The sequence below is a fragment of the Hermetia illucens genome, chromosome 2, assembly GCF_905115235.1.
Source record: "Hermetia illucens chromosome 2, iHerIll2.2.curated.20191125, whole genome shotgun sequence".
NCBI classification, from domain to species: domain Eukaryota; kingdom Metazoa; phylum Arthropoda; class Insecta; order Diptera; family Stratiomyidae; genus Hermetia; species Hermetia illucens.
This window is the reverse complement of record NC_051850.1, coordinates 163,242,843-163,256,440: the sequence shown is the minus strand read 5'-3', so window position 1 is coordinate 163,256,440 and position 13,598 is coordinate 163,242,843. Positions and strand designations below refer to the sequence as shown.

General features: G+C 41.1%; 1 long non-coding RNA gene across 1 annotated transcript; it reads left to right on the top strand.

Annotated features, from left to right (window-relative positions):
* Positions 1-2,849: 2,849 nt before the first annotated feature.
* Positions 2,850-3,765, top strand: LOC119649666. The gene is made up of 2 exons (XR_005249169.1): positions 2,850-3,347; positions 3,400-3,765. It is a non-coding gene; the product is annotated as an uncharacterized LOC119649666 (long non-coding RNA).
* Positions 3,766-13,598: the final 9,833 nt, after the last annotated feature.

Genomic DNA, 13,598 nt, shown 5'->3' with positions numbered 1-13,598 from the left:
GGACCTGACGATGTCGCATTTGAGCTCTGGAAAGTTAAGAGCTGGGACCCAATACTGTGGCGCAGTGAATTCTTTAATCGAGTTGTTCAGGAAGGTAAAACACCATCTAACTGACAAGAAAGTACCACTGTTCCAATATGGAAAAAGGAAGGTAGCCCAACAGAATGTTCAAATTACCGTCCGATACGATCCGATTGTTTTCCTAACATCTAATAGCAAAAATTATCTCGAACAACTTGTCCAAAAATGGAATGATCGCCTCATGCAACACGGTCTCAGATTGAGTCTGAATAAATCTAAATCTTTTGCAACCGATCCCCATGAAGTAGGCACAATTACTGTCAGCGGTTGTGATCTACCCAGAACTGAGCAATTTAAATGCCTCGGGTCAATGCTAACAGCCCATGAAGAACTGCGTTATGAAATTGCTTCACGCATTAACGTAACCTGGATGAAGTGGCGTTCCACAACTGGTGCTATTTGTGATCGACGTTCCAACGAAGGTCTCAAATTTAAAATTTACCGGAATGTCGCCCGTCCTGCCATTCTCTATGGTTCTGAGATTTGGCCGACTATAAAAGACAATGAACGGAGTCTTGCGGTAATGGAGACGAAGATGTTGCGTTGGACTAGTGGCGTGACACGTTTTGATCACATCCGCACCTATCGTGGAAAAATTGCGAGAGAGACGCCTTCGATGGTATGGTCACGTAATTCATGCTAACGAAAATTGACTTACCAAGATTGGTCTGAACATCGAGGTCGAGAGATCGAGACCAAAGCTGAAGAAAAAGAAGATTAGAATTAAGACAATGGGGTCAAGACAGTTGAAAGGAGCAGGCAGTTGTCATTTTCATCGAAGATGAACCTAATATTCGGGCGGTTGAAGGCACCAAACACAATTATCATGTCATCCTCTTCTAAGGAAGCTGCGATGGAAGAAATTATATCAACTACCACATTATAAGTAGCTTCCTCAGATTAGGGAGGAATGTAGATAATTCCGATATAAAGATAATGTTTGCCTAGGCGGACTCTTGCAAATTTGCATTCAAAAGAGACATTATTAATATTAGTTGAAACAACCTCACTAGGAAGGGAATTGTGAATTGGGATCAAATCTGGAAACACAAATATTGGCATAATTACGGTCAGCTCTATAAATTGACCAATTGCTGTCGAGGATTTCTTCGTTTTTATATGGGCCATTCAACCAAATCTCGGTAATCGCAATGACATTAAAATGGCAAGATTTAACGTCCAGAAAAAGTTGGTCCACTTTACCTCACGTGCCACTGCTGTTGTCGTATAGGAACCTAGGGGTCATATGGGGAGTATTTATAAGGAATCTCGGGGAAATTTTATTATTAGGAGTAATACTTCTTTTGGTCCTCGCGCGCCTTTTGTAAACAATAGATATGCTTCGAGTTCACAAAAAAACGGTAAGTTCCCAGATCACGTTGGACCTGGTTCCGAGTTATACCAAGCTCGTTGTAATAACGGGAGAAGAAGAGTTTTAAGGATTTCACTTCAGTGGGTAACCCTTCTTGTTGAATCATTATCCTGAGGTTGGTCTTTGTTTTTCCCTCGAAACATGTGCTTTCGGGAGCATCATGCATTTATACAAGAAAAAGGTGTACACAGTCGCAAATTTAGTATAAGCGCATCACTTTATATTACAGCTTAATTATATGATTGTAGGATGAACTTAAGGGGGGCTGTCAGTCAATTTTTCAAAAGTATAATAATATATATACTCTCATTGGCTTTATTTGAGCATACGTCATTATTGAGAATATTTCACGCAATTCTGCCTTTTGATTTTGATGTGTAAACTAAGATTAGTTGCGGAAAGTACTAATCGGGGCTTTTAATTTTATATCCCACATGTCCACGTTTTGTGAAAAATGAGACACTCCCTTTGGCATATATGAGGACCCTTGTTAAACTCAAGGTTGAATGATGTTAATCACTACATATGTGGGATTAATAGTTCCAATCTTCCCATCAAAGTGGGTAATAGGACATTCATTGGAGACAATCTCACACCTGAAGGTGGTACTTGCGTACTTTCGGAGAGGAGAATTACAATCGGTAGCGAACCTCATTAGCGATGCCTTAATCAAGGATTTGCAGTGGCTTGTCAGCGGTGACTACATAGATAGCGATCATTAGGCTATTATCCCCTTGAAGCCAACAAATATTATAGAATCGTGATTAACTGGACAAAGAAAAAATTAAAAACTATAATCAATGCGTGTTCGTCGTATTTTTACTCAGCTAATTAAGATTTCAGGAAAGTAATCGATCAAGTATAACTACCGAGTTCAGGTGCTTTTAAAAGTTAAACTTGATTTCCTGACACTGCATTAAACTGTTATCTTGTATGTAGGTCATTTTACCAGAGAAAAATGAAAATATTACATATGTGCGGGCAACCTCCTCTGCAATTCATACATCAATACATTCCATTCAAACATGTCAGAAAAAGTTTACAGGTTACTGGGCAGCACTCTTTCCATCAAGAGGTACCATTCAATTATCACCTTGTTTTGCATATTTATCAGTTTCATGCTTTCAGGTTAATCGTGGTAGCATTTTACAATTCCGCATTAATTGGCGACAATAATGACTTGAAAAGGGTTACATTGTAGGCAGTAGTGCCAATCAGGGAATTGCACGAAATGCGTTCGAACTGTTGATACCCTCGTAATTGGCCATTAATTCTGACACTAATCATCTTCCTTTTGCCATTAACACCAGTCGGAACGTCCACATACAATCGAAATCAATATAAAGTGATATTGACGTCGGCTTTTGCGAACATGATACAGTAATTATGAGCAGAGGCAAGCATACAAATATATCGGACATACGTACGCAAATCTTTATCACTTATGAGCACATTTTCCTGATAAACTGGCCAATTTATGCCGAGAGGATAATGGACGAAGGTCGACATCTTATATAATGTGCCAATTGTGCCATGAAATCGCTGCTGAATGAGCTAAATGATCAGTGGGTATTGAATGCTATTGAAATTCATATTGGAATAATTAAGAAAACCTGCGTAGCGAAATCTTATAAAGCGCGATTGATAGATGCGAAAATAACGAACAACGTATTGTGTTTACTACTATCAAAGGAATTTCCTTTGGCCTCTGAGAAGAAGCTGCTGACAAAGCTTTGGAATTAAAGCGAAACCTGTTCGCAACATTCAATGATCCTTTAATAAGCGAGATCACGATAGGCTGGATAAGGGATTAGTTGATAGAAGATGCCCTCGAAGAATTCAACACTCGGCAGCATCGCACAGTTTGAAGTCCATCGTCGCTCGGATAGACCCAGTAGGTGGCAATTTATTAATTACACACAATTTATTCAAAACCAGTTTTTCAGAATACTTTGCAGACGAGCTGCGAAAACCAGTTTTGCAAATTCCAGTCTTTTGATAGATCAATTGTTTATGGTGAATAGCGAATAAAAGACGGGTACCATCCTAATCGGCAAATTTAAGAGGAGATAGTACTGCTGCGAATGGAATTTTACGTAGTCGAGTTGCCTCGAGAGATCTGTAACTTTTACGTATATTCAAATGCCTAAAAATGATGTAGACATGTCTGACGTTAATTGAGCTGTGAATTTTATTATAATCTAAAGAATTCTGATGCGTAATGTTATTGGCATGATTTATACAGACTCAATCAATATAAACGTGTACAATATTTAAAATTAAAGAAAGCTATCATTGGTTCATTTAAAATATTTGTTTTGTTTTTGGGTAGCCCAACCACCCCCTCACCAGCGAACTAGTATAAAAACATTTAATAATATTGCTACCCCTCCTGTTCCTTCCTTAAAATCAAAGGGATCCTTTCGCCAACGAACCTTCTTACTCTCTGGTTCGACGGACGAACTCAATCTTTCTCGCAAAAAAGCAGAACCCGAAAGTAGTGCGTAACACCCCTTCATCTGCTGAACTTCCTCACAATCACTCTCCCCCGGTTGCCTGAAGAAAGCTCCCTGCATCTGCATGAAATTGCTGACGAATCTCTAGCTTCTTCCAGTAACGAACTTTGCTTTGATTTATCGCATTGTGGAGTCTCTTTTTAGTTTATGTGTGAACTGTCATTCTGCCGCTTGCCTCTTGCCGGTTGTTTTTGAATGCTGTGCGAAACAACGAGTCTATGACACTTCTTCCCCAGGTCAGCAATTTCCGCCATTCAACCAGTATCAGTCGCAACCCTCACTTTCCGAAGTATCCCCCAATGCGACCCTGCTTGTTCCAAGAGCTTTTACGAATCCCGCGATGTTCCACGAGCAGAAAAGATAGATAGCGTAAACCACTTCAACCGCAGTGTTTTGACGGTTGCTTGTCGAGAAATTTTCTATAAATCGCTTCTTATCCACCAACGAGATCAATGATTCCGACACGAAAGTTACATTGGAAATGCAACCCCGGCAGCCTGGACTTCGGCATGATGGCGCGAATGCGATGTTTAATGCTGTGAGCCTTATCTTCACCAGTATTTCCAGGAACCGCTTTCCTCTCGAGTCTGGATGAGGCATATATCATTCAAGTACTCATTAAACTGACCCTCAAGATCCGCTCCTCCGTGCCCAAAATAAAGTCCTTTAGAGCATCAAGCCTATGTCATCCAGCATCGTCCGGTTCAGTGTTAGATGGACCCTGATCATGTTAGCTGCTTCCCAGCGCTTTCCAGTTCGTCCCTGAAGATAATATACCGCCCCAGGTCTGAACGTGCGATTCCCGCATAAACGCAACCCTTCTGTTACAAGTCTTTGCTTTTGACGTAACAACGTCCTATAATTCGATTACCGGCTGCACGCTCGAAGAAGTGTCACGATCCGTCTGAGCCTGAGCGTGCACATGAGAGCGCGGAACAAGTGATAGAGAGGCACGATTGGCCCAAGTGTCGGAATTCATCTCTCTTCTCGCGTGACGTTAGAGCTAGCAGTTCGAATCATCAGCACGGCGGGTTGTTTCCTACCATTCTACCCCCTTTCGCCATGTTGAAAGTGGACAAGGACTCTTCGCATTCAATTAGTACAGTAGAAACATGGGTTACTGAACTTAAACATGGTCGTACAATATTCGAAGACGATCCACGTCAACTTGGTAACCATCGTCTGTTGCTGTCCACGCAAATATATGTTAGTTGGGTCAGAGAAATGGTATAAGACTATCGAATACAACTAATTCAGCAGCAAGTCTGGAATGAAATGACAGTCAGTTGGGTAGCTAATAGCTAACAATTATTTGGTATAATGAAAGAATCTTCAGCAAGTAAATGATTAGTGTTCAAAGTGATTATGTCTTGTCAGTTGGGATTTAACAAAACTCTCAAAATTTAAAAATTAAAAACCAAGACGGCTTTACAGTTTCGTACCAGGGCAGAAATAACTCGTCAGATGCTGCCTCACCTCCACCACCACCCCCGCTGACCGAAGCGGTTCGCGCCCCCATTATATAATTCGCAAAACAAGGCATGGCTGCGAATTATATTGAGCGTAAATTCGTCAATACTTTGGGTCAAAGTTTGAGCAGAGCTGCGAACCACTTCCGTCACGCTGCTCCCAGAGCAGAGGTGAAGCCCCGTCTGATGAATTGCCTTTACCCTGGTAGGAAACCGTAAAGCCTTCTCCGCTTTTAATTTTTCAAGCTTGCGTACTAAGCCGTAAACGAGCGGTTCTTAGACCAAAAAAGGAAGTGAGTGCTTCCCATTTGGTCCGGTCCGATATCAAGTGTATGCGGACTTAAGATCCCAACATCCTCAAACAAAAAATTCAAATTTTATTCTGCTTGCCGTAAGAGACGGCTAAAAGGGATAGAAAATTTTAGGCTAGCAACCTGCCAATTTCCAAACTTGCTTGCCACCGAAATGTCAACAACACGTCATATATAGGCTCATCTCACGGCTACGACCTTTGGCGCACCCTCCTCGACAACGGTAGCGGTCACCGCTGGTAGTAGGTCTTCAGAATGCTTGCTTTCTCCAACTCGAGCGGGAATTCCAACTAAGGGAAGTAAAATGATGGAATTCTAGAGGGTAAGTGGGCTCCGACGTCACCTTGCTCGAACATATGATGGGGAAACAAGATGTTGGCTACCGTAGCCATAGTGTTAGGAGGTTTGTGCACTTCTGCAGCTTGTTCGAGCACAGAGCCTTCCATAAGGTCAGTTGGGTTTCAACTGACCGACACCATATGAGTAATCAGATGATCAACGGTAGTTTTAGGCGTTGTCTCCCGGATGTACATAACAAGAGAGCCGCTGATATCGGCTACGAAAGAGATCGCCATCTGTGAGTCGTTTGCGTTCGGTTGCATGTTTCATCCGCCACTTCTCGCAGGGTTGGAGAGCTGCGAACCCTCAAGTTCAATATTGACATGTATGTCGCAAATGTTGCTCGACAGTGGGAGAGCTATCTTGTTGATTAGACGGCAGGTACACTGGGTAACCCGTCTGAGAATATTTATGAAAATTGCACAACGATCAATATTGCTTCTTCCTCGGTTACTGCATAGGTCGTTGTGAACGTCCTGAAGGAGTTCCATAAAATCTGGTTAACTGCGGAACTTTAGAAACGAACCGATAAATGGAAGAGGTTGAAGGCTCTATTGGCCGATGTAGGTGACAACGAACGCGATGCGCTCAAACCCCGATACCGAGCGAAATCCCGGGAAATTAAGCATAATGTGCGCCGTGATAGAAGAGAGTTTTGTATTGTACTAGTGAGGGAAGCGGAAGATACCAGCAAGCGCAATAATTTCAGAAGTATATACCACGTCATGGAAGAATTTTCATGTGCTCGCAAGTCTTTCGATAGTCCTTTGAAGGGCTTTAAAGGTCGACTCCTCATACAGCATGACGAACAACTGAATAGGCGGAAATAAAATTTAAACACGGTTCTTAACGGTATCATATCCGGTGAAGTTCCTCCTCTTGTGTATCTGCAAGACCTAGTCAGCGTAACATGCGGATACGAACTGTTGCATCAAGTAGGAGAGAAATCATTTCACCACCAACCCACTTAAATGGATTAAGTTCACTGGGCTGGACAGTTTCCCCGCAGAGTTATTTTTCGTTGCATTTGCAGTTAATGCAGATCTGTCACTTCCACTCGTACGGAAATCTTGGGACTCCAAAATCATTTTCAGAGAATAGAAAAAAGGATGATCGTTAAAGTTCCAAAGAAGACACCCGTTTTGACCGTTATAATTAGAGGAGTATCGACGTACTCTCTGCCGATAATAGCTAAAATAATCCTGGAAGAATATTTCGAAATTTTGATCGACAGAGAGCAGGTTGGTTTCGGCTCCAACTCTTCCTGTATTGGGCACATCAACACCCTACTGATCATTTTGAAACAGTGTGGGGGGTTTAGATCATCGTTTCACCTGCTCTTTGTCGATTTCGAGGAAGTTTTCGGGAGTATAAGCAGGAAATGTATCTGGCGTGCTCTATGCAGAAGAGGCACTGGAGTCCACCAAGATTGTATCTATCGATGATGTCTTTCATTCTGTCTTGCCCAGAGGACGTAGGTCAGTTCGATGGACTATGATATATTTCCTCAAACACCTCGACTCCGCTCATGCCATCTATTTGCTCCCTCACCGGGTCATGGACCTTGGCCAAATGAATCAACCCAGAAGAACTTGGTCGACGCACAGGCCTAGCGTAATATGATCGGCCTGCAGAAATGGCAGTGGATAGGTCACACATTAAGCAAGGGTGATAATTGCATTGCGGCTTCGTCATGCAATGGAGCCCACTCTCCCAATATGGCCAACGATGGTTCCCCCCAAGGACTTTTGGCACAGAACAGTAGGAAAGGCGGGCGAGCATCTCGAGAAGTCATGGAGGAAGCTGAAGTGCATTTCAGGTAACCGCGAACGACGGCGTGTAGGTATAATTGACGCACTATATCCCACCAAAGGGTAAATGGCAATCATATACTGTACATATGATGATTGTGAGACCACACTAATGTTGCCGGCAAATCTGGTAACTCGGGTAACTCTGCACTGGTGTAACTTTGTTAATAGAGGCATAAATATTAAACAGCAAAAATATCATATGCCTTTACAATAATCCCTTTCATGTTAAATGATGTTTTACGTTTAAGTTCCTTGACTTCCACAATCAGTCAGTCAGTCAGCATGTACGCGAATAAAACTAAACATGGACTAGAATTTAAAACGTTTCAATTTGAAAGGTTTTATAAAGGCAGTTTATTAATTATTAAATAAAACTATTAATAGAAAAGTTTCAGATTCCATCATGTTCTAATATAACATGACCATCCGCAGAGCTCGATAACTTTCAACATTTTATTTTATTTATATGGAGACTGCAGATTAAATTCCCCCCAGCTGCAGATTGTTCATCGAAATTATAATTTAATACTACAAAACTATATTTTTATACATTTTGAATAACCCATACTAAAATTGAAGCAATATGATGGTGGATGAGATGGAATAACAATATAGTCTAATGAGATTTAATTAGTTAAATGGGCTCTTAAAAATTTTTCGGCACAATCAGCTTCAAGATGCTTCTTAACTAAGAACTTGTTTGATGAATACTTGAAAACGCTTTTGTTAACTATATTGAATTTCACTTTGAGGTAATTCGTATGTTAAAATAATAATTTTTGTTTTTTTTCCAATTTTAAAAACCATGTTTATTATGAAAATAGATAATGGCTTGCATTTATTAAGGTAATAAAATTTTGGTAAAAAATCGATAGTTCGATATATGAAGTGCACGGCATATTCCACAGCAACTCCAAGTCACTTCCTATCCCATTCCAATCCACTGAATAAAATAAGCGCAATGAGCCATATGGGAAATTTCACACAGAGGTCTATAAGGTCATGCCTGCCCAATTTACAACTGAATTCCGCCAAAGGTGGTCCCACGCTCGCTAAAAAAAAGTAGACGCAAGGGTCACTATCTTCCATGCACGTCCAGATATCTTAGAAAGCAGGTGGGAAATTTTGCTCATTCACTCCAAGCATTCCTGGCTTCCCGCAAAACACAACTAAAGAGAATAGAAAACTGTAGACTAAAAAGCCTCCAAAATACTTCAAAATTCAAAATTTAACCGTCAGCAGCGTTAACTATATGGACATAAGATGTGCGTCAGGTTTTCCACTAATATCCATGGATGTTCTGTTTTGAAATTAGTGTTGTTATCTAATTCTTCTTGAGAGCACTTTCAAGAAATTGAAACTGTTCTTATGCGTTCTACAGTCCTTAAAAAATCCACAGGATAAAATAACCATTATTGTTCCGATCACGATTTAATCTGCGTATGCTACACAATTTCCGCCTTTTTTCAGTCTCTCCATTTCACGCACTACTTCCAACCAAATTGCAAAAATACTCAAAATTCCTGAATATTCCATGATTAATAACGAGCAACACATAATGACAACACAATTCAAAATTTCAAGTCAACATAACCACGCTTTCATTAAAACAAAGCACTGAGCGAAAGTCGAATTAAATTGAATATAGTACACTCGGTACATTCCCATCTATCACAGTTAGCCAATAGCCCTATAGCCCTAAGGAGTTCGTCTCTATTACCGGGAGGCGCCGTTCATTGTTTTTTTTATAGTTTATAGTTGGCCAACACTCAGAGTTTAACACAATTCATCATTTGGTAGTTTGAGGAGCAATGTCACTTCCCCCCGGCATTGGCTTCTTTCATAAAAGAACTTTTTCAATCGGCTGCGTGAATCCTTGTTATTTCACTGGTGAGAGTACCCATGAAAGTTGATGGTCGAACTACAGTGGTTCCAGAACTTTAATAAATCAATGTGTCAGCTTCCCAGTTACTAGCGATGTTTGAGTTTCAGACACCCACATCAGGAATGTTTGCCACAGGCACTTTTCGGCTGCCAAAAAGTAGCATCTCCGCCTGAAATATGGTCGTCAATTTTCCGAGAGGTCGGACCAGAGCCATAATCAGATTTTCCAAGAACACCCCTGCGCCTGATCCGACTTCCGTGACTGACCCATCGGTGAAGATGGGGTTAGGATAGGGATTAGGGTTGTAATCCCAATCTTTGTTGGTGATAAGGGTCTCCCAGATGATAACTTAGTTGCACTTTTCTCAAAAGAAGTTTATAAGCTTGAGGTAATCCTGTGGACAAGGATACCTGAATTCGTATTTGGATGAGGTTTACTGATACTTTTCCAAGCAGAAACTAGCCCTCAATTCTCAGAAAAATTTCAAAGGATTATCTTCCGAGGGAATAGAATTCTGGTGCCAAGAACCTTTTTCTTATTCCCACCACCCCACTAGTCATCTATGTCGGTTTCCAGCTTATATTCCCCACGTTAACAAGACACTAAACAATGGAAACGGCGGTATCAAATCACTACATTCTCTTTGTCGCTTCAATAAACCTAGCCCCCCAAAGTAATCTCCTCGACAATATGAAGCTTTTTTGCATTGGCTTCTAACTCTTACTTCGAAAGCATCTCTAATAGGAATACCAATGGGCATCAGAATATTCTGTCAGATAATGTCCTAGTTCCTGATGGAGGGTTAAGTTACCTTCCCCGAATAATTTAGTTCAATTCGATAATAATGGTAATATTGTGAAGAGAAATCTCATTGCGCTCTAAAAGAACTGTTATCTCCATTTACTGGTTGCGATTTAAGCCTATAACCGATAGGAACTTGAATAAATTCCTTACTTCCAAGGGTTTCAATCATCTGGTATTAAGTATTCCCCCAGGTGTCTCCATCTATATTGCACAGCCGTACACTGACCCAGAACATGTGTGAAAGTTTTGTAATTCTCCCCAAAGAATCTAGTATCTGTAGATACTCCTAGCTTGCCCAGGTGATAATTTAGCCTGCAGTGACAAGGGAGTATTCCCACTATGATCCGGCGGCCCTTTTTGGCTTACACAATCTTTCGAATAATTGGGTTTACATACCCCATATTGTATTCCTAGGAAGTTCGCGCAATATAGTTCTCTCAGCCTCTCCTCTTCGTTTTTCAGCATAATAATCATCAACTTATTTCCAAGTCCACAGAATAACTCTGGTCTGAGCAGCGACCTCCCTGCTCCTTCTGTGGCAAACTCATCCGTTACCTCATTGACTTCTAACCCAATTGAGCGAGCCGAGTCTGTTCCGTCTGTTAAGACATTTAAACACCAGTTTTGAATTCACCTGGTAGAATTTAAGTGTCACAATAGTTGCTTGGCTGTCAGGTAGATAGCAATAGAATAACAATGTTCTGCCCCTTATAATTCCTTTCGAATTTGAAGGAGGTACATTTACAAATTGGTTTAAAGTAGGTTTTTCTTGACAACTAACCCCGGCGCCTGTTCCCTCTACTGCATGAGATTCTCAGTATAAAAAGTAATCAGTTACTGGTTTCAGTAATATGTCAACACCACGCTCTCTCAGTTTGCCCTGTTACTCCAACGAGTTTCAAATTTCTTATGGAAATAAAACATCGTTAGATCAGCAATTCGGTACTCTGCCTAGAATGTCAACTGTCGCTGGATTTTTTTTAGACATTCTGAGGATCGCCCTCCTTGCCTGGCTGGATTTATATGCAGCACCGCCTTTCTGGGCCAGTAGTGTTTGTAGTTCAGCTTGGATTCATTCTCATAGGTTATCCTCATATTTGCTCTTACAGACTAGAAAGGCGCCGCCAACGTAACCCTAAACCTATATTCCAGGGTTTATTATCTCTACTAGGAGTTCGTCAAGTATCATACTACATCAGCGGTGATAATACCCCCACCCTGTGGACAATCGTGAGTAATGTTCACGACAATTGAATTTGAACATGTTGGTGCTTCTATTTGCCCTTCAAGTCTGCTGTTTCCTCCATCGAGCATTCTCTTGGACGAGAGCGTATGCTGGTAAACACGAGCTCTTAATTCCATCCCTCACAAATTGCCATGAAAATGGGATCCTCAATTAATTCCTGCTCCTCACGGGTGAGTATATCCTCTGGAAAAACTTTCGGCGGTATGGCAGTCGAGCGCTCCCTACTGCATTAGCATAGCTAACAGGAGGTCTCCTAGCTTCTGCCTTCAATCCTATGTACCTAGCCTTAGGTTCAGATATGTACTCAGGCTTCTTAAGGGCCTCCTCTGATTTCAGGCCTTCCTTTAGATTGCGCAGATACCATTCAGCACCTGCGCCCCTGAAGCCTGCCGCCTCTAGAAGTCTGATATGGTGACCTCAGACGTACCCTTGTTCGTTTTCCCTTTTTGACCGATGGCTTTTGTTAGTTGCGATCTGATCTGTTGCTGATTTGCCTGGAGTGAAGCCTCTTTGGTATGGGTCAATGGTGCTCTAGGAAAATGGCGGAGAATATCTTATAGATGGTACTCAGCAACGTGATACCTCTATAATTGCTACAGTGTAACTGATGTTCTCCTTTTTATGTATGGGACAACTAATGCCTCGTTGCCAGTCAGTCGTCAAGCATTGATTCGCTGTCCCATACCTTGAGCACAAGTTGATGAACCACTTCGTGTAATTGGTCGCCTCCATATTTAAACAATTTGGCTGTAATTCCATCGGCTCCTGGCGACTTATGGTTTTTAAGCTGATGGATTGCACGGACTGTTTCTTCTATACTTGTTGATGGTAGGCCCCCTAAAAAATTAATCCAAATCTGTAGCGGTAGGACAAAAAGGACACATTGATTTTCACTACCCAAACCAAGCAAACAATTAAAATATGTCAATATATATTTCTATTTCTCTGGAAATACAAAGTAATGGTTACAATCTCCAAAGCTCTTTAAGAAAGGAGATGTACATATCCAATTTCCTACGAGATCCTTTTAACGAAGTAAGGGGGGGGGGGGGGTGATATGTTAGGAATTGAAAGGGTATATAAAACTCTGGGCTTCCGAAAACAATCTGGTGCCGAGATCAATAGTTGATAAATGATATAAAAAAAGTCCTTCTTATTCAAACAGGAAGAAACAATAGAACCAGCAACTGCTGATTATTATCAATGACTCCGCAATCTTTATTATATTTTTAATTCTTCTGTACTCATTACACATAGAACGTTCTCATCCAGTTGCTGAAGTGTTTTTGTAATTGGAATTTATCTGTTTAACATGCTCGTACAATACCTAAGATTGTCGTCCTCCGTGCAGATACATAAAACGATCACTAAAGTATCGTGTCCGTCACAGTCAGTGGTAATGCATTAAAACGCATTGGCCATAAGATGAAAAACTAAAACGATGTGGTCTCCTAGTTAAGATACTTATTGGTAAAACGCATGCAGAACATAAACCACTATTTTTTGTCAGAACCCATTGAGGGCTATAAATTTCAGCGAAGCACAAACACCCGAATAATGACGCTAGGAACCTGTTGATTACCAACAAACGTATGGTTTTCATTGCGGTGCAGGGGCTCAATTTATTTTTACACGATGGCCATTGAATCCGGGAATGTTCAACAAACATCTTAGCAGGGTGCTAGTTAAGATGAAACCTTTTGGTGAGTCCATGCTTACTTCACGCACAGTTGGATTTCAAATGCTGTTAAATGGTCACGT